Here is a 26551-nt window from a genome sequence, read left to right as displayed (position 1 = left end):
CATACGCATACACCACATTGTGCGCAGGCACATGCATACTAATACAAACCCCCCCCCCCCCCCTCCCCTGGCTTACCATACTCCCATCATTAGTATATGTCCATGCTCATATATGGATATATATATATTTTTATATACAAAAGAATTTTTTTCTTTTGTTGTGTATATATAATTTTTTTATATATATATATATATTTTTATGTTTCTATATTTTAATAATTTTGTTTTTATATAAATGTATATATGGGATCTTTTATGTATAGGGAAATTCTTATTGTTTCTATATCTCATATACATGTGTACATGCATGTATATGTGTGTGTGCATACATGCATGTAACACACATCTGCTCCATATAATGATAATCCTTTTCACACATGATTCCCTTCCCCCCTCTTTTCTTTATATGACTTTTTATATTGATTTTTTACATTGATTTTTTTATAATAATTTTTGTTTACATAATCTTCATAACTTAATTTATTTATATGCATATGATACTTGATACGTATTGACATTCCCTCAACCATTATGTGCCCTCTCCCCATTCGTCATTCTCTTTGTGTCCCCCCCCCCTCTACTCCAGCGCGGTCTCTCTCAAATTTTGTTCCATATCCCCCCCCCTTTGAGTTCACCGCACTGTATTAGTCCTAATGTGCTATCAGCCGGCGCTGAGCCTTGTTGTCCCACAGCGCCGGCCTATAAATAGCACAGCACTCACACACTGCCCCCTCAGGCCTATTGAAGGAGCAGCTGCTCCGAGCGCGTAGCCTATTCACAACTCCCCCACTGCCTGTATCCTCCCTCTATGTGAGCCCTCCCCCTGGAGTGTACCCGGAAGCTGGAAGCCGCTGAACAGCCCGTGACGTCACGCACACCCTCTGTGCGCTCCACGCCGGCCCCAGCCTCCCCCTGATGGCCACAGGACAAACCACCTGCTGAACAGCTTCCCCTGCAGCCTTACACCGCTGACACATCATCCAGACTGGAGCTCGAGGAACTCACCAGGACTATCTATCTACAGATGAGCCTTTTTTAATCATGTCTCTTGTAAAGGGGCGGCACAGTGGTGTAGTGGGTAGCACTCTCGCCTAGCAGTAAGAAGGGTCGCTGGTTCGAATCCCGACCACGACACTACCTGCCTGGAGTTTGCATGTTCTCCCTGTGTCTGCGTGGGTTTCCTCCGGGTACTCCGGTTTCCTCCCACACTTTTTTAAATGCAGTTTTTAAACTGAGTTTTTTTCGCACTTTTTTACGTGTTTTGGGCACTGAGGCGTTTTTTCTGCTCGAAAGCTCCTCTCAAAAACAAGATTTAGTGTGCAGGGACACATTGGCTAACATGGTGGGGAGTTTCCAGGAAGAAAAAAAAAAGAGCTAAAAAAAAAACACAACAAAAAAAAATGCAAACGCCTGTAGGAGCAGCTTCTTTGAGATGCAGTGTGCATGAGTCCTTAAGAGTTTTTCCCCTAGGATTCACAATGACACCCATGTAAATGGAGCCTTACCCTTCGGATGGCCCTGAACCCGAGCTTATGAGATGGTGAGTGTGTTAGCCATGCCTCTCACTTCCTTACCAGCTGCTACATCCATTGTGAAAACATTTGCTCATCCTCACCCTTTATATGTATTCTGACAGCAGTGTAGTCAAACCAGAAGAGCTTACACACAGACAACAAATCCCGGGGTCAGAAGAATTGTAGTTGAGTAATGGGCATAAAGCTGGCACAGGCAGTAGAGGTTCAATAGTCAGAGCAAACTAAGGTTGGCAATAAATTACTAACAGGCAGCGCATCCATAAGTTAGGCACTGTATTTTATATTGGGAGACTATTGGGGGTAGGTAAGGTCCCATTCAAGGAATTTTGGTCAATCAGGAGTAAACTTAAGAGGCAGAAACCAAATAGCTGTGATTTTGTTGCAAAGGTTCACATTGTCATGCAAAAGGGAAAAACCATGCATTTTAAAGCACATTATATATAGATAAGACAGATATGAAAACACATAGGGATATATATCTATATATCTATATCTATATCTAGGAGCATATTCCGATTAAAAGTGCAGACATGGCATAGGAGGTGGTCATAAGCTGTGCAGACACTGTGCAGCGACGGACCTGTCAGAGCGCCGCTCTCCCCTATGGGGGATCGGATGATGACATCCGACGCTCCATAGGGATACATGTATGTCCGTTTTTCATCCGAAAGCGGAAGGATGAAAAACGGACATACGGATCCTCCGTGTGAAAGAGCCCTTAGACTTCCTCCTTAAGTCAAAACATGCAACCTGTAAAATTTTTTAAACGTCGCTTATGGAGACTTTTAAGGGTAAAAGTTTGTCATCATTCCACAATCGGGTGCAATTTTGAAGCGTGACATGTTGGGTATCAATTTACTCGGCGTAATATTATCTTTCACAATATAAAAAAGATAGGGATGCACCGCAATTTCAGCCACCGAAACATAAAAAGCCGAAAGAGAATTTTTGCCGATAATAGCTGTGTGTTCCCCGCTGCGTGCCATCACGTACAGCCCCTCCCCCTTGTCTGGGCACTTTGATAGACAGATCACCCATCCGGGGTGATCGCAGGGAACACACAGCTATTGAAATGAAAGCTGTGATGTTCCCGGCGCTGTAATCAAACAGGCGGCGGCGGCTCTCCTCTCCTTTCACTGGCTGCAATGGGGACACTGGCTACACTACTGGGGACACTGGCTACACTACTGGGGACACTGGCTACACTACTGGGGACACTGGCTACGCTGCAATGGGGACACTGGCTACGCTGCAATGGGGACACTGGCTGCACTACTGGGGACACTGGCTGCCCTATCGGGGACACTGGCTGCAATGGGGACACTAGCTGCAATGGGGACACTGGCTGCACTACTGGGGACACTGGTTGCACTACTGGGGACACTGGCTGCACTACTGGGGACACTGGCTGCACTACTGGGGACACTGGCTGCACTACTGGGGACACTGGCTGCACTACTGGGGACACTGGCTGCAATGGGGACACTGGCTGCAATGGGGACACTGGCTGGCTGCATCCGACGGGCACTGGGGAGGCTGCATTGATCTCTTGTATCATGTCCGCAGTCTCTGACCATGTCCCCAGTCTCTGACCATCTCCTGTAGCATGTCTGCAGTCTCTGACCATCTCCTGTAGTATGTCTGCAGTCTCTGACCATCTCCTATACCATGTCCTCAGTCTCTGACCATCTCCTATACCATGTCCTCAGTCTCTGACCATCTCCTATACCATGTCCTCAGTCTCTGAGCATCCCCTGTACCATCTCTGCATTCTCTGACCACCTCCTGTACCATGTCCCCAGTCATTGACCATCTCCTGTATAAAAATATTTTTAAAAACAGTCACTTTTGGTATCGGTGTTGTTTCGGTATTGGTTTCGGTTTTCGGGATCAAGGAAGATTTATTTTCGGTATCGGTTTTGGCACCAAAAAAAAACATTCGGCGCATCCCTAAAAAAAAAAAAATGGGCTAACTTTACTTTTGTCTTATTTTTTAATTCAAAAAAGTGTATTCTTTCCAAAAAAAGTTTGCTTGTTAGATCGCTGCGCGAATACGGTGTGACAGAAAGTATTGCAACGACCGCCATTTTATTCTCTAGGGTGTTAGAAAAAAATATATATAATGTTTGGGGGTTCTAAGTAATTTTCTAGCCAAAAAATGTTTTTAACTTGTAAACACCAAATCTCAGAAAGAGGTTCTGGGGCCTTAAGTGGTTAATGGCTGTGTGTTGAGTTATTTTGAGGGGACAGCAAATTTACACTGTTATACAAGCTGTACATTCACTGCTTTACATTGTAGCAAAGTGTCATTTCTTTAGTGTTGTCACATGAAAAGATATAATAAAATATTTACAAAAATATGAGGGGTGTACTCACTTTTGTGAGATACTGTACATGCATTTAGAAATGCATAAAAAAACCTGTTGTGTAACACATATTAGGTATCCTAATGCACAGAGATCCGAAATAAAAGAATAATCATTTAGGTTTAACTCTAAAAGCGACGAGCTGTGAAGTATTTTAACGCATCTCATACTTACAATTTTTGTTACGGATTTTACAAACACACTTCAAAAAAATTATTTCAAAAACATTTGTGCAAAGTTTTTATTTCTTGTGAATTTCCCTTTTTTTTATTAGTTGTTTTGGAACAAAATGTATAGGAAAAACACTGTCTGCATAATGTGGCAGTTCACTGGTTGCCTTTACGTGTTCCCTTGAGTTGCATTTTGATTTCTTAAAACCTCTTCATCATTCATCCCTTATTTCAGTCTCTTAAATCCTCTTTCTACAAAAATGAATGTGACAGTGTTGATGTAAAGCACGGTGCTGAGAATAATAGACACACAGCTTCTATGGATCATGCCAATCTTTCATCCTGACATTCATCACTCTGCACTTTCTCCACCGACCTGAGCGGCAATTATTCCCCAGTGCAAACAAATCAAACCACCCTTATGGCTTTATGGTGATACATGGACTCTAATCTCCCTGAAAACTTACTGCAACTTTATTCTGCAGGTTCATCATATAAGACAAACCAAACGGCTTTTTTTTTTTAATCCAGACTTGAGCTCAAAGCAGAAACTTAAAATCAAACGTTGCTTTAATATGTGTATAAGTCAAGAGGCACGAAAGGCTGCGTATTGATGTCTATGCAACATGAGCAACATAATAAATAGCCCCATCTGATACCAGACCCAACTGGGACAGCAGAACGTTTATTAATTTATGTGTCTGCACTTTCAATTCAGAGAAGTCATTCTTTAAAGCCTTTATATAAGAAAAGAAAGTCCTCTATGTCCCAAATTAAAAGGAAAAGAAAAATGGAAAAATGTATGCATCTTTTACAGCTGAGGCAAGCCAACATTTAACATTGCTTTGCTGGGACTGGGCCCTGGGCGACTTTTTTTATGTGTGAAATCAGGCCTGGGGCACTGGCATCCATGCTGATCTCCAAGCAGCCAGCCCTAGGGTACAGCCACTGCATCCTGCTGCCCTTCGAGAACTGAGCTCCATCTAATGTGTGCACCTAGATTATGCAATTTGCTTTCCTTCCACCACGCATGGAAGGAAAGAAAATTGCTCGATTCGATTTTTCAATTCAATTTGAAAATTGTGGGATTCCAAATCCCTTCTGCCGGCAGAACACAATGATTAGTGTTGCTGGCACTAAATGTTCGGGGAAAACCTGACAGACTGGTTGTACACAAGTCAATCAATAGATCAACTTGTGTACAACCAGGGTGCCCATATATGGGTCAAAATTCAGCGGGTCCCTGCTGAGCCACACAAATTTTGATCCATGTATGGCTGGTTTTACTCTGCTGCATTTTTTGTTAAGTTTTCACTTTTGTTATAGAGTGGTTAATAATGGGTAATGTATTGTGGGTTTATGAGCATTGTCTTTACTGAGGTTAGGGCTAAAAAGTATATATATATATATATATATATATATATAAATATATATAATGTGTGTATTCTTCCTCTTTCTGTTGGGTACCCCTCTGTCCTTGGGCTCCTCCTATTTTCTCTCTCTTTAAACCTCTTCCCTGGTCCAGTTCAGTGGTTCTCAACCCTGTCCTAAGGTACCCCCAACATGCCATGTTTGCAGGTTTTCCTTTATCTTGCACATGTGCTTTAAATCAGAGTCAATGGCTTGGTATTTTGGACAGCTTTTTTATCTAAGGGAAATTCCCAAAACATAGCCTGCTGGGGGTACTTGAGGACAGAACCACTGTTCCTGTTGAAAACCTCCCACTGCTTTCAATACCAGCTCTTTGCTGTAGACACCCAGTTCTATCTTTCTACTCCGCAGCTCACCTGCTTGATCTCATGTATTACAAATTTACTGATTGACATATCAGTATGGATGTTACACCATTTTCTCAAACTCAATCTGTCTTAAACTGAGCTTGTAATATTTCCTCCTCCCCAAATCCCCCCCCCCAATTAAGATCAATAGCACAATTATGGGTTCCTTCACACATGCAAGGGTACTAGCTGTTATCCTAGAATCTGACCTCTCCTACGGGTCACACATTGAATAACTGGCTATATATATCGTGATGCTTTAGCCTACGTAACATTTCCAGAATTCGGCCATCTTAACTACTGACACCACAAAACAACTTTTTCATTCCTTGACTAACTCCCACCTTGACTACTGCAAATCCCTTCTCATAGACTATCCTTTCTTCGGTTTATCATGAATGCCAATGCTAGACTTATCCACCTTATCAACCCACATTTTTCATTCCGCTCCTCCCAAAACCCTTTGGTCTCTTGCTCCCCTCTCTCTTGCTCCCCTGTTACCTCCTTCCATACTCACCTCCATAAACTCTCCAGCACCTCTGCCATCCTCTAAAACGCCCTACTCCAATTAGCTCCTACCCTGTCTGCCTTTAGGTGATCCCTGAAAACGTATTTACTCAGGGAAGCCTACCCCACCACCACCTATAAACTGTACTCCAAGCCACCTCCATCAGATCATCCCCTACAACTATTACCTTTTGTACCACCTCCCCCTCCCTTTAGATTGTAAGCTCCATGAGCAAAACCCTCCTATTCCTTCTATACTGAACTGTATTGTAATTGTACTGTCTCCCTTTAACCCCTTCCCGCCGACCGTACGCAGATATGCGTACTCGGCTTTCCGGGGTTATACCGGGATGATGCCCGCAGCTGCAGGCATCATCCCGGTACCGTTGTTTACAGCGGGCGATCGGCTACCCGTGTATAACAACCGATGCGGCTAAAAGCCGCTCGGCTGTTATACCGGAGGAGCGGGAGGGGACATCCCCCCCCCCTCCCGCCGCCTCCCGCCGCTGTTACCAGGCCTCCCGTGCGATCGGGAGGCCAGGTGTCCATTCGGCTGCCTTCGGCGGCTGGGGGCGGGCTGGAACGAAGCTGCGAGCGGCTTCGTTCCAGCCTTCTCGTTGTAAACACGGAAGCAACGTCATGACGTCACTTCCCGTTTACTCGGCTGCCAATGGCGCCGAATTTAAAAAAAGTACACAGTATTCAAAATCGCCGTTTTCGGCGATCTGAATACTTTGAAGTGTAAAGGAGGGATGGGGGGTCTTTTAGACCCCCCATCCCTCCATAAAGAGTACCTATCACCACCTATTACTGTCACAAGGGATGTTTACATTGCTTGTGACAGCAATAAAAGTAAAAAAAAAAAAAAAATTTTTAAACACAATTTATAAAGTACAAAAATAAATAAAATAAATAAAAAAAAAAAAAAAAAAAAAAAAATTTTAAAGTGCCCCTGTCCCCGCGAGCTCGCGCAGCGAAGAAAACGCATACGGAAGTCGCGCCCGCATATGTAAACGGTGTTCAAACCACACATGTGAGGTATCGCCGTGATCGTCAGAGCGAGAGCAATAATTCTAGCCCTAGACCTCCTCTGTAGCTCAAACCTGGTAACCGTAAAAATTTTTTAAAGCGTCACCTATGGAAATTCATAGGTACCGTAGTTCGTCGCCATTCCACGAGTGCGTGCAATTATAAAGGGTGACATGTTTGGTATCTCTTTACTCGGCGTAATTTCATATTTCACATTATACAAAAAAATTGGGGTAACTTTACTGTTTGGATTTTTTAAAATTCATTAAAGTGTCACTTTTCCAAAAATTTGCGTTTAAAACACCGCTGCACAAATACCGTGTGATAAAAAATATTGCAACAATCGCCATTTTATTCTCTAGATTCTCTGCTAAAAAAATATATATAATGTTTGGGGGTTCTAAGTAATTTTCTAGCAAAAAAATACGGATTTTAACTTGTAAACACCAAATTTCAAAAATAGGCTTAGTCATGAAAGGGTTGTAAAACGCTGCCCAAACTGTTAAATAAATCCTGTATAACTAGATAATAATAATATATACTTTTTTCTTTAAAGAGATTGTAAACCCCTACAGACCACTTTTGACTACAGGTAAGCCTATAATAAGGCTTACCTGTAGCTACCCTGGATATCTCCTAAACCTGCATGGCTTAGGAGATATCCCCTGTATCAGCAACATCATCGGCACATGCACACTGAAGAAACGAACTGAGCGTGCCGTTTCTTCAGCTGATGTGCCGTTAACGGATGCGCAGGAGTGACATCATTGCAGCTCCGGCCAATCACAGCGCCGGTGCCCACGATACCCGGAAATAACTTAGAGATATATCGCAGGCTAGAGCAGTGTGCTGGGACCAGATCCAATGGACAAACTGAATAGGTTTCACATTCTCAGCCTCCACCATCAAAGTATCTGTGCCAACAGGGTGGTGCAAACCACTTTGTATTTTCATTGAGACAAAGGTTTTAATTCTCACTGCTGGGTTTTTATATTTTGGCTTTTTACATCTTGCAGAATGCTATGGCATAAGAGAGACAGTGTTTTTCTGCTCAACACCATCCCTTTCTGTCTTTATGTCTTTGTATTTAGCAGCAGAAACTCTTCACTGATCATCATTATTCCTGATATTCCAGAAATGTGTCAGTATGACTTTTCCATAATTGGCCTATAGCCATGCGGGATCTTGTGCCCAAGGATGCCAATTCATGGGACACAGGTCGCAGGTAGTTAAAAAATGGTCCCCAGATGTTTCATTTCTTAGCAGTTCACTAATCATATAGCAAAAAAAAATTACAGCCACGTCTACCACCATCTTGATTAATGATCATGGTAATATATGTTCAGAACTGTCCATGTAGTTTACTACTACGAAGTCAGAGCTTCCACTGATAATCAGCAACAGCAAAAGCTAAAATTGATTTTAATGTTGTTTCATAATATTTATAACACTACGATCACCTTCTTATCACTCTATGGCACAAAACAAATTTGGGAGTTGTGCTCCCAAAGCTTGCCTAGCTTTTTGCCTATGAGCTACAGTTAATGATTCAAAATGGCCACATACGGAGCAATCTGAGCCCAAAGCTATCCAAGAAGTTATTGCTACAAAGGAAAAGGTTTAAAAGAAAGGATTTTTTTTTTTTAACAAGAAAAGAAAGGATTTTTTTTCATTCCACTGCTGATTACTCAGCAGCAGTAAAAGCTAACAGTAATTTTCACATAATTTCATAATTTCCTATAGTATCACAATCATCTTCTCATTACTATAGCAGAAAGCTGAGAAACTTTTTACTTTTATATTGCAAATTAATAATTCAAAATGGCCGCACACTGAATGAGTTGATCATTGTTGTTCTGTGAAGATGAACCCTGCCTGAGGCGTGTTATTTTAACTCATGAGTGAACTGCTGAATGTTTCACAAACTCACATTTGTGACATCCCTTAAAAGCAATGACTCGGCAGGGACTCATCTTCATCTTATACAAGCGGTAGTGTTATTGGAGGTACCAGTGCTCCCTTACAGCAGCGCTTGATATGGCATATTAAAGGCTCGAGATACAGCGATGGCAATGAGATGGAGTCCCAAGAGAGCGCCTTTGTACTTTGATGTAAAACAGGCGGACAGGCGAGGTCACTCATCATTGTATTCCCCGGACAAACCATAAACGCAGAATGCACGGGCGGCCGTCACATCGCCGTTCGTTACCAGAAGTGACGCGGCGTGGATGGGTAGCTCACATGGGCTTTTTAATGACTCCCCCCACCTGGCATCGCACCATAGAGCACAACAACTGCTGAACCTCTAAGCCACATACAGGAGAACACAAATCATGTGATTTGATTTTCACTTTTCCTTTATAAATGAGGGGAGTACAGTGCATGCACAGGCTATGGTCCATCAATGAGGGGAGTACAGTGCATGCACAGCTTCTGCTCCAACAATGTGGGATGGTTGACATGGGAGAACGTGTGTAAGGGCAACTTTATGTTTTAGCTTTTTTTCACCTCCTTTCTTTAAAGATATCATAATGCTGTCATCAAATCGATGAACAGCAGCAGTAATCCGAAAATGAAAAACAGACATTTCATAGTAAAAAAATGAAACAAAATACAATAAAACAAACATAGAGAAAGGAAAACATGCACAGCAAAATGACAAAAACAGGCAAATAAACAGTAAACTTTGTAAACAAACAATGTAATGGATTGTTTGTGATAAAAAGTACATTGTTGCAATATTCCAAAAAATAACTGCAAATCCTATAGATTTACTTGCAGTAAAATGGAATAACTTCAATTAAAAAGCAGTTGAGAAAGAATACATGATCTCCCAAGTGGCAGCTCTGAAAGATCTCATCACCTGCTGCCTTGTTTGTTTCTGTATATCTTCTGGCTGCTTCAAAAGAGCAATTAATAGCAAAAAGTACACATATAGGTTTGTGAAAACAATGCAGACAAGACAATTAGGGCTCATGTAAATGGGTGTAATAAAATACTGATATCTACACAGGACCTAGCTAGCAGAAAGATTCAGCGTAGAAAGCATTTGCTTCCAGGACACTTGCACACAGAACTGATGTGTTACTGATGCTTGAACATCAGTATTCCTGGCCAAAATCTCAGGTGTTTATTTAACGCAAATAAATTCAGACCTCTTCAATTTAACATTTTACGTGCATACGTGCCTATTTGTGCACATGTGCATGTGTGCTCGTAAAATACCTGTGTGTACAGGCACATTGAAAACAATGGGCTACATTTAGAAAACAAAAAAACACCTATGTGCCTGAAAACATTCAGTATCTTGGTAGCAGTGTACAAGAGGCCTTAGTTACCTAAATATCCGCAAAAAGTTCACATCTATAAAATTATTCTTCTATGCATCAGTTTTCAATGCCAGCATGTACACATTTTCAGGTGTTTACATGCGTACGTGTGAAAATTACGCAAAAATACTGGTCATGGTCACTGACAATTTTCTACTTGGATTTTCCACAGCTGAGTGCAGTGCAAGATTACTGAGCACATCACAGCTTTGTGCATTGGGCACATAACATTCAATACTCCCACATTTGGATCTCTAAAACACTAAATGCTGTACGGATCTGGACGCAGCGTTTTGTTATGCTCATGTTCATGAGCCCTAAGGCAATTGCTAACTGGGTTAATTCAATTCTATTCCATGTGTGGCCCATTCTCTTTCTGCTCCTGTCACAGATAAACAACTCTAATGCCGCGTACACACGGTCGGACATTGATCGGACATTGATCGGACATTCTGACAACAAAATCCATGGATTTTTTCCGACAGATGTTGGCTCAAACTTGTCTTGCATACACACGGTCGCACAAAGTTGTCAGAAAATCTGATCATACTGAACGCAGTGACGTAAAACACATACGTTGGGACTATAAATGGGGCAGTAGCCAATATCTTTTGTCTCTTAATTTATTCTGAGCAAGCTCTCAAACTTTGTGTCAGAAATTCCTATGGAAAATGTGTGATGGAATCTACACATGGTCGAAATTTACGACAACAAGGGCCTATCACACATTTTCCATCGGAAAATCCTATCGTGTGTACAGGGCATAAGCCCTCGTTCACACTGAAAACAGCTTTGAAATCGTGCGAGTTCATCTGAACTCGCACAATTTCAAAGCCGCATTTCAGTACGACTTCGGGGGCGACTTGAAAGACATCTGTGTGGGTTCATGCACAGATGTCTATTGAATTCGCCCCCGAAGTCGCCAAAAGTAGTGCAGGACCTACTTTTGAAAATCGGTGTGGCACCGCAAGGCTAAGCCCCCGTTCACATCGGTGTGATTTGACAGGTTAAATCGCATGTCAAATTGCAGCCTATTAGGCGTTTATTTGGTGTGACGCCAACTTTGCGGTGCCCCAATGTTTTCCTAAAGTAGTTCCTGCACTACTTTTGGTGACTTCAATAGACAGCTGTGCACGAACCTGCACTGATATCTTTAAAGTCGCCTCCGAAATTGGACTGAAATGCGTCTTTGAAATCGTGCGAGTTCAGATTAATTTGCACGATTCCAAGCCGTGTTTAGTGTGAACGAGGGCTAAATGATGAAACACGCTTGGTCCCAGTATGCAATGGGAACTTTCCCAGCTTTACTCCTACATATGTTAAAGCATACCTGTCACCATCCGTATGTGACAGGTAGAAGCAAGCAGTTAAATGCACGTTAAAAGAAAAGTGGAAATCGGTCTGACTTACTTAAAAATCTTTCGCATCAAGGCTCCCCCACAACCCAGTTCCCAGCAATAGCAAAAGTAAGAACAGCCCCAGGACAGTGATGGCGAACCTTGGCACCCCAGATGTTTTGGAACTACATTTGCCATGATGCTCAACTGAAGAGTGCATTAGTATCATGGGGAATGTAGTTCCAAAACATCTGGGGTGCCAAGGTTTGCCATCACTGCCCTAGGACATCTCAGCATGCAGTGTGGGGCACCACCAGTAGGTTAGTGTGGCCCCTGCACTGCAACATGCACAATGGTTTTGGCTAAAGGAGTACGTTAATGTACTAAGCAGGCAAATCCCTGGTAGCAGCCTTATCGAGGGAACAAATAAGACATTCCTTGACTCAACCATCAATCAATTACCAATTATTTCATAATTATGGCTAGCCTTACCATTGTATTCCCATCAAGAGGCAGAGAGAAGGGAAAATCTAGGCAACAATTGAAGATGACCAAACAAATATTGCTTTCCATCAAACACTGCAGTTATGGCAAGCATTTCACTCCATCGTTTGCCCATTTAAAGCAATATGACAGGTCCTCTTGAAAGAATAACCACCCACTTCGGTGTTCTATTGCACTGCCAGAGCCATTAGGAAATACCCAGGTATGGGAAGCATGTTGTCCCCTCCCAGAATGAACTGCTCCATTGTGCGTAACCTACTGTCAGACCCCAACACTGTCACATGAAGGAAAACCATTGATCCTGTTTAAGCTCCGACACCATCTGACTCGGATCATCTGACGCTGTTCTATTCCCAGTTCCAAAAGATAAATAGAGCAGCGAGAAAGTTAAATAAAAGTGGGTGGAGGGTTGTCCTTTCAAGAGAATCTGCCACTCTGCCTTGTAATCCCTGCAGACAAAACCTAGAGAGCTCCCCACATGTGGTTGGGAGGGTCTGGTTTCTTGGGCCTCTTGTTTGTAACCTCCTCTCAGTTTACTTTGTCACCGAACAGATTCAATCTTCCGAACCTGAATGGAGCTGGTGAGTGTTAGATACTTCTGGCACTTTGATATAACAACTTTTCTGTATGTGTGAGACAGTAAGGAGTTTGCAGTGGTTGTGCTTGGGGAATCCTCTCATGCATCAAGTAGGGGTTCCCAGGTCACCAGATTACAGACAAAAAGGAAGTGGGGTAAACCAATACATTATGTAATGCATGCATAAAAATGGAAGCCCTGAGCAGTTAGCTACATTGCATATGCGCATATTAAGGCTCCATTTTCAATTTTAAATGGTGTGCTCCTTTAAAAAAACATGGCTACAATCAGCCGTCTTCCAGCTGACATCACTCTTCGGCTTGAAAGTCAAAAATAATTAAGGAAACCGCTATATATCACTGTCACTAATTCTCCTTTTTTTTTTTTTTTTTTTACAAGCCAACGTAATTATTTCTCCCCCTTACACTCTCCCAGCTCTACAACAACGCAGCAGACCGGGCAATGGAGCATAATTACGACGAGACCTGCTTCTTCTCACTTGCTGTGGTGTTGATCTGGAGGTGCGCCAAGCTGCGTTTTCGCCTCCTCAAAGCTAATGAGACCCCTCGCCTCCATATGCAAGGGAGAAGTGTAGCATCCAGCCGCAAACTGCCGCTCATTTGGAGGGTTATTACCACCATGCTTCCCGCAAGCTATTTTCTGCCGGGCATCAGCAGGGGGTCATTTTACACCGCTTCCAAGGAACGAAGGCTGCTGTACCAGGCTGTTATTTCACCCTCTGAATGTGTTAAGTTGCCTGATGTTTTCTGAAGACCCAGACAGCTAAAGTAATTGGCTCCATCAAAATGAAACATCAAAACCCAGAGCCTACTTCCCGCATTTCTTTTTAAAAAAGAAGAGAGATGTTTTTAGAATTATATATATATATATATATATTTAAAGTACAATAGTAATGTGTAATTTAAAATTAAATGATGACTGTACATTTCAAGGGTAACAACTCCAGCCAAACCGCTAAATACAATATATATGCAGCGTGTACAAAAAAAGATTAGTAAAGTAATGACAGTACTCTTGTTATTCTTAGACCCTGCTATATTATACGGCTTCATAGAATAAGCACGGTGACAACATCATTCAGAGCTTGCAGTTATAATAGACTCGGATCCACTGCCTCCTGCTTGCTCTTTTGGCTACTAGCATGAAAAGATTGGTGATGTACCCCTCGTGCCCTGAGATCTCTACATCATATAACCCCACTGAAATAGATCCACATTCAGCAGGCCTACACAGGAGGATTCTCCTACCATTTGCTATTGTTACCTGCAACCTTGAAAACTATCCTGCTCTGTATGGTCAGCATGAGATGTTCTAAAGCTGCATGTAACACTCCATATAGATACAGTAACTTTATGGTACTTGAGAGATAACATACCTCTCAGTGGGGTGTTTTGAGGTATTCAGCAATGATCATATCTAATAATACAACATCAATGATTTTTTTTAATGGATATGGCTGTCATGAGGGAAAATTGTGAACACCAGAAAAAAACTTATCCTGCAGGGTTTGACTACCTTATCTTTATTTATACAAAGGATCAAGCTGGGGTTGGCTAAACTGCAAAGCAGAGTTGAAAACCCACCTTAACCTTGAAAGATGCTGATTGCTGGAAGTTTACAGAGGTAATTAGCCACATTATGTTAGATTGCACGATTGCTGCAATTTCCCCTCTGAAACCTGATACGTTAATTAAGAACGCCATCCACTTACAAGCCTGACCTTTTTGGGTCAAGGACTACAGCCATTCACCAAAGCCCGTGCCCCAATTATGTACTGCCATTAAAGCCACCTCCACACAGAGGGAATGGCCCTCATCAGATACTGAATCCTTCCTCGACTGTACTGTATAATAATGCACTGCTTTTCTATTCGACAAAAGCCTAAGACCTGTTTGGTTATGCTGGAAAAAAAGAGAACTGTGATCACACACACAGGTTAAAAAAAAATACCATGTCTGCACACGTGCTTGGCAGCCAGAAGAATGAGCACACCAATAAACAGTTATTAATGGGGATTATGTTGTTATGTGGCATGGACATCAGAGATACAAGGTGAAGACTGCAGATTACACTATGTGCTAAAATATGAGAATATAACACTTATCCTGTTTTCTACAGATTCCTATGTGCATGGCACTGGAGAAGGCACCAAACAGATAAAACTGAAATGAAGACAACACTGTAGTGTGTCACTGCATTTGCATCTATTTTGTATGGTGAACTGAGAACCCCTTTGTAATGCAGAAGAATCCCAAACACACCTACTACAGGCTTTTTGGTGTCTCTTATGTACAGAAAACCTAAAGTAATAAAGTATTAGTAATAGGAAGATTCCCCCAGTCACTAATCTTAAAGAGGAATTACAGGTATATAGTAGATATTTACATAGTTACATGGGTCAAGCATTGGCCCATGTAACCATGTATATGACATACCTGGCCAATGCCCGGCTTAGAAGATGGAAATCACTGAAGTCTCCACTTGCTTGCTGAGTGGTTTCACTTCTGCTTACCGGACAGAGGAGGGAGGCCACTCAGGACTGGTGCCATTTAGAGAATCTTGCATTTTCGAAATAAATGCAAAGCATTCTCTGATTGAATGAGGTGGAGAGGCAAGGTGGTGATATCACACTCTCTACCTTGTCCAATCAGAGAACACTTTGCATTCATTCAGAACACACATAGCATTCTTTGAATGGCTCTGTTGAGGAATGGCGAACCTCCTGTGTTCAGAATGCAGCAGGGCAGTCCTTGAGGCTCCATTCACACTAGCGCGTTTTTTGATGCATTTTGCATTTTGCAGAAATGCATGGGAATTTTTTAACATGGGTTCCTATGGAACATGTTCACATCAATGCTTTTTTGTATCTCTGCGTTTTTGGAAAGGGTCGGGGACTTTTTTTTATGCAAAAAGCAGCGTTTTGCATGTAATGGATTTCAATGGACAAGCATCAAAAACGCAAGTGCACCGTTTTTGCAGCGTTTTTGATGCGTTTTTGGTGCGTTTTTGCCGTTTTTTTTTTTTTTTTTGTAATTTTTTTTTAAGACTGTAAAAAAAAATGAAAAAAAAAAAAAACGCAAAACGCAAATCGCGGCAAAAACGCGGCAAAAACGCAGCAAAAACGCTACAAAAACGCTGCTCAAAAACGTGGCAAGCATGAAAAAAAAACCTCCAAAAACGCTCAAAAGCAACATGCATAGGTGTGAATCGAGCCTGACACAGGACTCAGAAGCAAATGGAGATAACTGGTGTAGTGATGTCTACTTCAATGATTTTCTTCTTTCATGGGCTGCAGCCAGGTATGGTATATGTAAAGTTACATTGTTCCAAGTTGGACTAATATAACTATGTATAAAATACTCATACCTGGAATTTATCTTAACCAAACCTGACTTGGATGTTTGAATGTAATTTGTGAAACAGTAAGTAGAGTGAGGACAGCAGGATTCAGGACACAGACCCATCCTGTTCTTGCCATTCTGGCTGCAGAAGATTATAGGGAGGTCAGAATGAAATAAGTTAAATCTATGCCCTAAAGTGATACTAAACCTTTTTTTTTTTTTTTTTTTTATTAAAATAAAACACATGTTTATACTTACCTGCTCTGTGCAATGCTTTTGCAAAGAGCAGCCCCGATTCTCTTCTTCTGGGGTCCCCGCCGGAGCTCCAGGCTCCTCCTCTTCAGCACGTGCCCCCACGGTAAGCGTATTTCATGGGGGCCCAAGTGCGTGCTCTCTTATAAGCTACACTGCTGCATCTATTGACACAGACAGTGGGACTCAGCCCCGCCCCTGCTCCTATGTCACAACTTTTGATTGACAGCAGTGGAAGCCAATGGCTCCCACTGCTATCAATCTGCCCAATGAGGAGGGAGACAGCAGCGGGAGGCGCTGCTCTCATGTACATTGCTGGATTGGATTGGGCTCAGGTAAGAAAAAAAGGGGGGGGGGTGCAGCATGGAAGGTTTTTTACCCTAATGCAAAGGTGCATTAAGGTGAAAAACCTTAATGCCGCGTACACGCGACCGGACTTTCCGGCAGAAAAGGTCAGATGAAATCATTCCGTCGGACATTCCGATCGTGTGTGGGCTTCATTGGACTTTTTCTTTCTAAAATACTGACGGACCTAGAAATAGAAGATGTTTCAAATCTTTCTGACGGACTCAATTTCTAATCGGGAAAACCGTTCGTCTGTATGCTGGTTCGACGCACCAAAAACAACGCAAGGGCAGCTATTGGCTACTGGCTATTGAACCTTTTCTAGTCCCGTCATACGTCATCGCGTTCTAAACGAACGGACTTTGGTGTGATCATGTGTAGGCAAGTCTGTTGCAGCGGAACTCCGTCAGAAAGACCGTCAGAGTCAACTCTGACAGAAAGTCTGGTCGTGTGTACGCGGCATAAGTCTTTAAAACCACTTAAGGTTTGCTGGGCTGGTTTCACTTGGTGATTGAAATTGCTTTTGATGCTTCATGCTGTATGCAACCACTAAGGACATCATGGAGCAACTGCATAGGATGGAAGTTTAAAGTAGAACCCCAGGTACACAGTTTAATCTACTACTGTTAAACTTCATATATGAAATGCACTATATGTGAAATCAACTGCTACTGTGCAAAAGTTAAAAATCTGCATTTAATTAACACCAAGATTCAGCAGGCTTTTCACGGTGATCCTCAGAAGCACTTCAGCTTTCATGGGAAAATATTATATATATATATATATATATATATATATATATATATATATATATATATATATACACATACACACACACACAAGTGTGACACAAGTCATATTGTACTTGAATGTTATTAAAAATTACCTTTCCTTTTCATTCTGTAGCTCTGTAATTTTCTGTAAAGTGCGATGCAATATGGGGCAACCTGGAGGCGTTCTGTACATAGAATATGTACAGAACACCCCCAGAAACATAATTTCCTGCTTGTGTGATTGGCTCACTGGTTTTCTCAGAAGTCTGCACTAAGACACACTAAGGCTGCTTTCACACTGAGGCGCTTTACAGGCGTTATAGCACTAAAAATAGCACCTGCATAGCGCCTGTAAAGAGCCTCTCCTGTTACTCCAGTGTGAAAGCCCGAGTGCTTTCACACTGGAGCGGTGCGCTTGCAAGACAGTAAAAAAAGTCCTGCAAGCAGCATCTTTGCAGCACTGTAGGTGTACACACCACTGCTAAAGTGCCCCTGCCCATTGAAATCAATGGGCAACACCGCCGAACCGAAGTTCCAGCGGTGATTTGCGGGCAGTTGTAACCCCTTTTCAGCCGCTAGCGGGGGTTAAAAGTGCCCTGCTAGTGGCTGAATAGCGCCGCTAAAACGACAGTAAAGCGCCACTAAAAATAGGAAATAACGTCTAAAGGGATGCGGACCCTGTAACTATACTCATTAGAGCCCTGATTCTGTAGCAGCTGATTGATAATTATGAAACCACTCCCTTTAGACTCACTAAGCACAGGGGCAGAGAGGAACACACAGGGATTTCTTCAGAATAACAAAATGTAGGAATCTGCAACAAAGTTTGTTAAATCTTTGCAGTGTACATAGTAGGGATAGACCGATATTGTTTTTTGGTGCCAATACGATACCGATATTTCGGCAACCTCTCAGGCCGATATTCCAAAAAAAAAAATGTTTACACTTTTTTTTTTATCACAGTTATTGTTGTCACACGGAATGTAAACCTCCCTTGTGACAGTAATAGGCAGTGACAGGTACTCTTTATGAAGGGATCGGGGATCTATAAGACCCCAAACCCCTCCTCTGCACTTCAGAGTAATCAAAACGTCAAGATCAGTTGACCCATGTTTGGGTCTTCGGCCAGCCGGCGGACGCTTCGGCTGGTTGCTCGGGCCTCCCGTGGGACGGGAGAGCCTGGGCGAGTGGCGGAAGATGGTGGGAGGATGTCCCCTCTTGCTGTCTGTAATAACAGCCGAGAAGCTGTTGAGCCACATCGGCTGTTATTACAATAAAGCCGACCATCCGATCTAAAGAATGGTATCGGTGTAATGCCTGCAGCTGCATGACCCCGGTAAAACCCCTTGAAGCAATATCGGTCTAGTTTGCTGGCTGCACTGGGGACACAGGCTGGCTGCATCTGACGGGCACTGGTGAGGCTGCATTGATCTCTTGTATCATGTCTGCAGTCTCTGCCCATCTCCTGTAAAATGTCCCTAGTCTCTGACCATCTCCTGTACCATGCCCCCAGTCTGTGACCATCTCCTGTACCATGCCCCCAGTCTGTGACCATCTCCTGTACCATGCCCCCAGTCTGTGACCATCTCCTGTACCATGCCCCCAGTCTGTGTCCATCTCCTGTACCATGCCCCCAGTCTGTGACCATCTCCTGTACCATGCCCCCAGTCTCTGACCATGTCCTGTACCATGCCCCCAGTCTCTGACCATATCCTGTACCATGCCCCCAGTCTCTGACCATGTCCTGTACCATGCCCCCAGTCTCTGACCATGTCCTGTACCATGCCCCCAGTCTCTGACCATGTCCCCAGTTTCTGACCATCTCCTGTACCATGTCCCCAGTTTCTGACCATCTCCTGTACCATGTCCCCAGTCTCTGACCATCTCCTGTATAAAAACATTTTTTTAAAAATAAGTTTCGGTATCGGTCATTTTCGGTATCGGTCATTTTCGGTTTTCGGCCCAGTGTATTTTTCATTTTCGGTATCGGTTTCAGCACCAAAAAACCCATTCGGTGCACCCCTAGGAGTTACGCTTTAAGGAATTGATTATGTACTGTGCAACCTCCCTCTCATCTTCCAGTGTTTGTGACTAAGGCTGGGTTCACACATGTCCGGCTGCGTTTCTGTTTACTGGTTCAGGTGCAAATTTTCCCTTAATTCGCACCTGAACCGGACCCAAAAATGCACAGGACCCTTTTTCAAACCGCATAGCAGCCGTCCTGGACATGTGTGAACCGGCTCCATTGAAAATCGTTCACATTCACATGTTATGCAAATTTGGTGCGGTTAAAAACACATCCAATTCGCATATATGTGATCCCAGCCTAAGGCTTCAGCAGGTTCAGGAAGGGGCAGTCCTGGACTCAGGGAATACACTGGCTGCATTTGCAGAGGCTCAAAATCAGGGCTGTAGACAGCTGGGGTTGAAAATTGGAGACAATAAGCAGGCAGACCATGTGCACTAACTATGAGAAGGCAGGTTGCCAGCAGATGGTACAAGCAACTCCCAGGTTACCAGTACCAGCCTTCAGTTGTATTATAGATCACATATGTCAAACGCAAGGCCTGTGGACCTAATCTGGCCCATCAGGCCTTGTCATGTGGCCATCCCACCCAGTTTTGCACCCGGAATGTGGCAGAACTTTATTCCACCACCTCTGGCGCTCCTGCTCCCCTCTGTCACTTGTAAACACAGAAGCCTTCTATATATGCACAAGGGACAACTTTGTTTTTCAACGGCTTTCAGATGTAGCAGCGCACCCCTAAACCCTGCACTCTGTATGTAGCAAACCCCTGAACTCTGCACTTTGTATGTAGTGTTCTCCTGAACTCTGCATTCATAAGGGCAGGCTTATTGACTAACGGTAATGGGCAAGAGGGGATGCGGCTAAAGCACTAAGGTGAAATTAGGTTTTTCATAGTACAATATCCAGAGTCTTCGGGTTTTTTAGAAGTTCACTGAAGCCATATGACCGACACTCAAGTAATGCCAGAAGTTTTCATTCCTACAGTACCTTTTGATTGCAATTTTTTATCTCCTGAATGGAATATTCCTTAAACTATATTAGAGGCTTAGATTGGAAGACTGGGGGGGAGGCGCATTGCCTGAGAAATTGATTGAAGGAGGACATCAGAGCCATCTACCTGTCAGGTCAATGACTAACATGTAACCTTAACCCTCCATGCACTATCTGGTTCCTGAATGGCGAATAATTCATGCAGAAGGGACGTAAATAATCTGAACGATGCGTTTTATGGCAGTGTTCTCTGACCTTTACAGTTATATATGATCAAGCAACTCTCTCCTCCATCTCAGACTTAATAGACTCACTGCTCCATGATATCTGCACAGCAAAGGAAAATAACAGCATCCTTTATTAAAGGGGAAGTTCACCTTGGACCCGCAAATAAATAATTTAAAAAAGTCACTGATGCATCACATGGGCTAATATATTTAATGTAAAAATAAATTCCTTGCATGCACTGCTTCCATTCTGAAGCTGTTAGCTACACTGAGCTCAGCCAGCAGTTACACCAAGCTTAACACAGCCATTGTTTGCTACACCTGCGGGGGTAGTGAGTGTTCAGATCACCATTGGTATCTGGGAAAATCTTGGAGAATGAGGCGGAGCTATAATCATGTGAAGTCTAAAGGGAAAAGTAAGAAAATTCATAAAATAATATCAGTTGCACAACAAGATATTTAATAATATCTCCATACCCTTTCCACACTGGGGGAAAAAAAAAATCTAGCAGCAATAAGATTTATTGTTTAATCAGCTTTCACCCAAATAGGCCAAAGTCCATGCATCTGTATGACTGTATAATAATATTATCAGTGTGCTACTACAGAGGGCACATTAGAGTGTAAGCTCCTCTGCAGAAACTGATGTCAATGGCATAGTGTTCTCTATACAGCAGTGGAATACAGTGGAATATGTCAGAGCTATATAAATGTATACAAATATTAGTGTGTTGGTATGATGGGGACATTAGTGTGTACGTTCCTCTGGTGCAGAGACTAATGTGACTGGCTCTATGTTCTTTGTACAGCACTATGGAATATACCAGAGCTACATAAAAGTCAAATAATATATACTGACTCTGCAATTCAGCATTATATAATGATACATTAAACAATGATTACTGTTATTGCATTATTATTGTGACCAAACTCTGTATGTAATTTTCCTATCAGCCCTTTATTATTTAGCAGAGCTCCTTAGGTAGATTTAAATGCTCAGTTATAGTTACATGGTTACATAGTTAGCAAGGTTGAATAAAGACACCAGTCCATCCAGTTCAACCTGAGTGAGTGTCTACAATTATCCCTATTCCCATATAGCGCCGTCAATTTACTCAGCGCACCACACATACATTGCACACTCACATCGGTCCCTACAATCCAAGGTCCCCAACTTACACTCATATACTAGGGCCAATTTTGGACAGAAGCCAATTAACCTACCAGCATGTCTTTGGAGTGTGGGAGGAATTTGGAGTACCCGGAGGAAACCCACGCAGGCACAGGGAGAACATGCAAACTCCAGGCAGGTAGTGTCGTGGCTGGGATTTGAACCAGCGACCCTTTTTACGGCTAGGTGAGAGTGCTATCCACTACACCACTGTGCTCCCCAATCATGACATGTTTAATGTATGAAAAGCAAAACAATTTATAACACACACATAGTTAAAGCAAAAATTACATAAAGAACAAAAATAGGCACTACATTGACCTAGTTCAACCTCACTTCACACTCTGAACCAAAGCAAAATCCATCACCAAGCTACAGATTCCATACCAGACGTTGCAGGTGAAATGTAATTATATCCATGTCCACCCCAAATTCATGAAATTAAACTTCACCAGGACCAAAACCTGCAAAAGATGGACCACCCACAGCTGGAAAACTACAAGTTTAAGCATGGCCACCCTAGGGTTTGTGGTCTTACATTGTTCAGGGCTGTTGCAAATCAAATATCACTTCCCAGACTCCGAAACAAACATCCAAGCAGCGGCCCTTTCCACCGAGCAAAACAACCATTTTTCTGCAAATCACGACGAGAAGCTTGAAGGACACTCCAACGCAATCCAAATAATCAACGAGCCACTTGCATGTATAAATATCGACTATTTCCATATGCATGTATCGCAGGTCTCTGCGTGCAAGCTGGTTCATAGCTTCGGTAACCATGGGGAAAAAAAGAAGGAATATGCAAAAACAAACAAAAAAAAAAAAATTCTGATAACATTATATAATAAACAAACATTAGTCTGAATGTTTTGTTTACTTACAGAAAAACAAAGAGACAAGGTGCAGAGATAAAATGTAAACACGTTATTGTAGAGCAATAGTTGCTGAAAAATGATTGCCACAGACTAATAAAGAAGAACAAAATTACTCTGAGCACCGGTGGACCAAGACAAAAACTGAACAATGACTGAGTATGATGATCGATTCGAAAGTTTGTGATATTGACTGCCAACCCTAAATTCTGATGTAAGTTTTTGTGATGTATTTGACAACTCTCACAACACAATGGTAAAAGCTGCAGAAGGGGATTGCAAAAAAAAGATGACCTTGGTAGAGGAAAAAAAGTCAAAAGGTCAGCTGGTTAGGTTGAAAGTGTTAAGCAATTCTACTTTAACAGTGCGGGGGAAGTATACACAGTGTTGGCAGCCTGTGGGACATGTTTCAGAATATGAACTAGAAATATTCCAAAAGCAAGGCACCTGAAAAAAATCCAGCTGTCACCTAACTTTTTGAGCCTCCTATTAGAGCATCAACCGGTTCCATAAGATTGCCTGTTTACTACAGGCTGGCTGGCCTGACTGGCTCCTTAATTCTTCAACAAACTGTACAACCCTGAGCTACATAAGCTAGGGAACTGTCAAGCAGGCACAACATTTCTATGGTCAAGCTGTTTTTAAATGGATGAAAAAAAAATAAAAGACATCTGCAGAATCTACATGGACAAACTAGAGCTGAGAAATCTACACACCAGCCACCAGTTATCACAGACCTGTCACAAGGTGTGTAAACATTTTTCTCCAACATAAATTGTGAATAGTTTGGTCCTTGGTTTGATCTGCTGAAGGATCACTGACCTATAATTGGTAATTGTGGTAACCCAGCAAGCTGTAAACTTTCTTTTAAAAATGTGGAAAAGGTAAGTTACCTCTAAATGTTTACAATTGTTTTTTGTAACCCTTAAGACTACCTTACCATTGTCAGTGATGATCAAATCAGTTTTGCTACAAAAATTGAGCTGCAAAAATGTAGGTGCACCATTTTACTACAATATTCCAAAATACATATTTTAATATTCCGTGAGGTCCGCAGGCAAAGAAATGTGAGTAGCTGTCATTAATAACCTCATACAGGCTTCCCTAGCAGCACAGCGTCCCTAGCCTGCCTCTACAGAAGAAAATGGGAGATCTTCTCACCTTTAAATAGTGGAAGTCTTCTTGCGGTTAGGTGAGGTCCTGCTTCTGGACCATGAGGCTTCTTCTGGCGGTCCAAATCCGGTGTAGGGAATGATGGTGGGATGACCCCTTTTCTGTCTACTTGGCCTCCTCAAAGAGGCAAGAGAATGGGTCTCTGGAGTCTAATTCAGCAAACAAGATTTGAAAGAGATCACATGAGGGATGCAGGGTGCAGCCTGCAAGAGGCACGGAGGTGCCAGGTACATGGAAGACGACAGGTTGTGCCTTGATGTTAGGCAGGGTGCAGGGATGCTGTCCCGATTAGGATGGCGCCCAGGGAAAGGGGCAGCCCAGTCTGCCCAGACCTGTGGTGATACTTTGTTATATATAGTAGGCTGGCTAGTAATTCTTGCTAGGGGTGATATCCCCTCTGAAGTGGGGTCCTAAGATCCAAGCTGCAGTGGTGAAGTGATAATTCGCCTTCAGCGGTGATGTGACCTTTTCAGTAAGCTGTTGAGGAGATATTATGCAGGTTTGGGGGTGACCTGCGAGCACCCAGTAACATCTAGGAGCCTGTTCTGCCTTTGGCTGGTGCACGGGTTAAGCTCTATATTCCAGCAAGTTTTGGAAGTAGCATCTTGGGAGATCCTGGAATGCTGTTGTCCTTTTCATAAGACATTGGTGTGCTCCACTGCCTGTGGATAGTCTTTGTGGCAGAGCTTGGCCAACAGAAGGTTCTGAGGGTGCTGTGCAGCCCACAGTCTGCTCTTGAGGTGCTCTCCTCTTTACATCAAGCTTTTGGGGTGCAGACCAGATTGCACTGACATGTGCTGTCCTGTTTACGATCAGCTGTTACAGTGCTATCTTCTTGAGTGCTGCACTCTTTGCAGTCCCTGTCTGGACTAACATGCAATTTGCAGTCAGCTTTTATGATAGCTTTCCTATTTTTGGTCAGGGTCTGGGGTGCTCCAGCAGTCGGCTCTCCTCACAGTGACTTCTTAGGGGGTTGTCCTCTTGGTGGTAAGTTCCTGAGGTACCTCCTGGTTGGTATGCAGTTCCTCCAGATTGCACTAGGCTTTTATACTCCTTACAGTCATGTTTGGGGTGCACTTCTAATTGCACAAAGTTTCTATGCTCCTTAGCTTCAGGGGTTCTTTCACATTTACTATAGGAGGGGTGTTGGCATGCAGTCCTGATTGCACTAAGATATTGGGGGTGCTGTAGCCCTATACAGTCAGCATTTGGGGGGGGGGTTATAGTATACAGAGAGCTTTGGAGCTACAGCCCAGATTGCACAGAGCTTCTGAAGTGTTGCACCCCTTTACAGCCTGCTGTTAGTGTCTTTCAGAGATTTTGGGGTGCAGCCCTGACAGCACAGAGCAGTGGGGTGCTCTCCTCAAAGTCTGCTTCTTAGGTAAAACAGCTTATGGAGGGCACCCTGATTGTAGGGTGTTTAATGAGGGGGTCACACTGACTTCCTGCTCTCAGTGGGGTGTCAGGCTCTCCCTTTGTTCTCAGTGGGGTGTCAGGCTCTCCTCCCGCCCTCAGGGGGTGCAATGAGGGGTCACATTGTCTTCTTCCTCTCAATGGGGTGTCAATCTTTTCTTCTGTCCCTATATTGGGGTGTCAGTTACTGTCCGTGCCCTTTGTGGGGTGTCAGGGTCTCCTCCCGCCCTCAGTGGGGTGTAGTGAAGTGTCGGGGCCCCTGTGGCCGGCAGCAGGGGCCAGTCCTGGCAGCGCACAGCGATCCTCCTCCTCTGACTGAAGCTTCTCCCGCAGCTGCTGCTGTTATTGTCGGTGGACGAGCACACAGACAAGAGCGCGCCCGGCTCCGGGTGAGCTCTGGGCGGGGGCGCGCTTCACGCTTTCTACTACGGGACAACCGGAGAAGATTTGTGACATCACTGCGGCCCCGTTACGTCATTATTGCCCGGTTCTTCTTGTATGTGTAAGCTCAGTGCTGTGGGAAGTAGTGCCGCCAGGGAGGCGTGCAGTGCCTCAGGCCTCAGGGAAGATGAAAAGTCCCAGCAACCTCCCTGCTACTCCGACTGAAAATAAAGTTGGAGCAAAAGAATGCCGACCATTGAGGAGTTCTCCTGAAAATACGGCCCTCTTACCAGGGGAGAGTGCCCGAGATTCTGACTCACCTACTGCAAGTCTGTGTCGAGGACACAGCCAGGAACCCGGCATTTTCTATGGGTTAACCCCTTCCTCACAGTTGCCTACATTGAACTGACTATATTACACTGTCAGGAAGC

The 26551-nt window shown here is 43.3% G+C and overlaps 1 protein-coding gene across 2 annotated transcripts in view; it reads right to left on the bottom strand.

Annotated features, from left to right (window-relative positions):
• The window catches only part of FAM163B (family with sequence similarity 163 member B), a 136389-nt gene extending 110257 nt beyond the window's left edge, over positions 1 to 26132 (bottom strand). Inside the window, exon 1 of one of the 2 annotated variants that reach the window (XM_073599674.1) lies at positions 24315 to 26132. The gene's annotated coding sequence lies outside the window, so the exon portion shown is untranslated. Of the gene's footprint in view, positions 1 to 22819; positions 22995 to 24314 lie in introns of those variants that run through there. The other variant, XM_073599675.1, reaches the window with a different exon arrangement.
• Positions 26133 to 26551: the final 419 nt, after the last annotated feature.

The sequence above is a fragment of the Aquarana catesbeiana genome, linkage group LG09 (assembly GCF_042186555.1).
Source record: "Aquarana catesbeiana isolate 2022-GZ linkage group LG09, ASM4218655v1, whole genome shotgun sequence".
NCBI classification, from domain to species: domain Eukaryota; kingdom Metazoa; phylum Chordata; class Amphibia; order Anura; family Ranidae; genus Aquarana; species Aquarana catesbeiana.
This window is presented reverse-complemented; position numbering and strand designations above follow the sequence as displayed.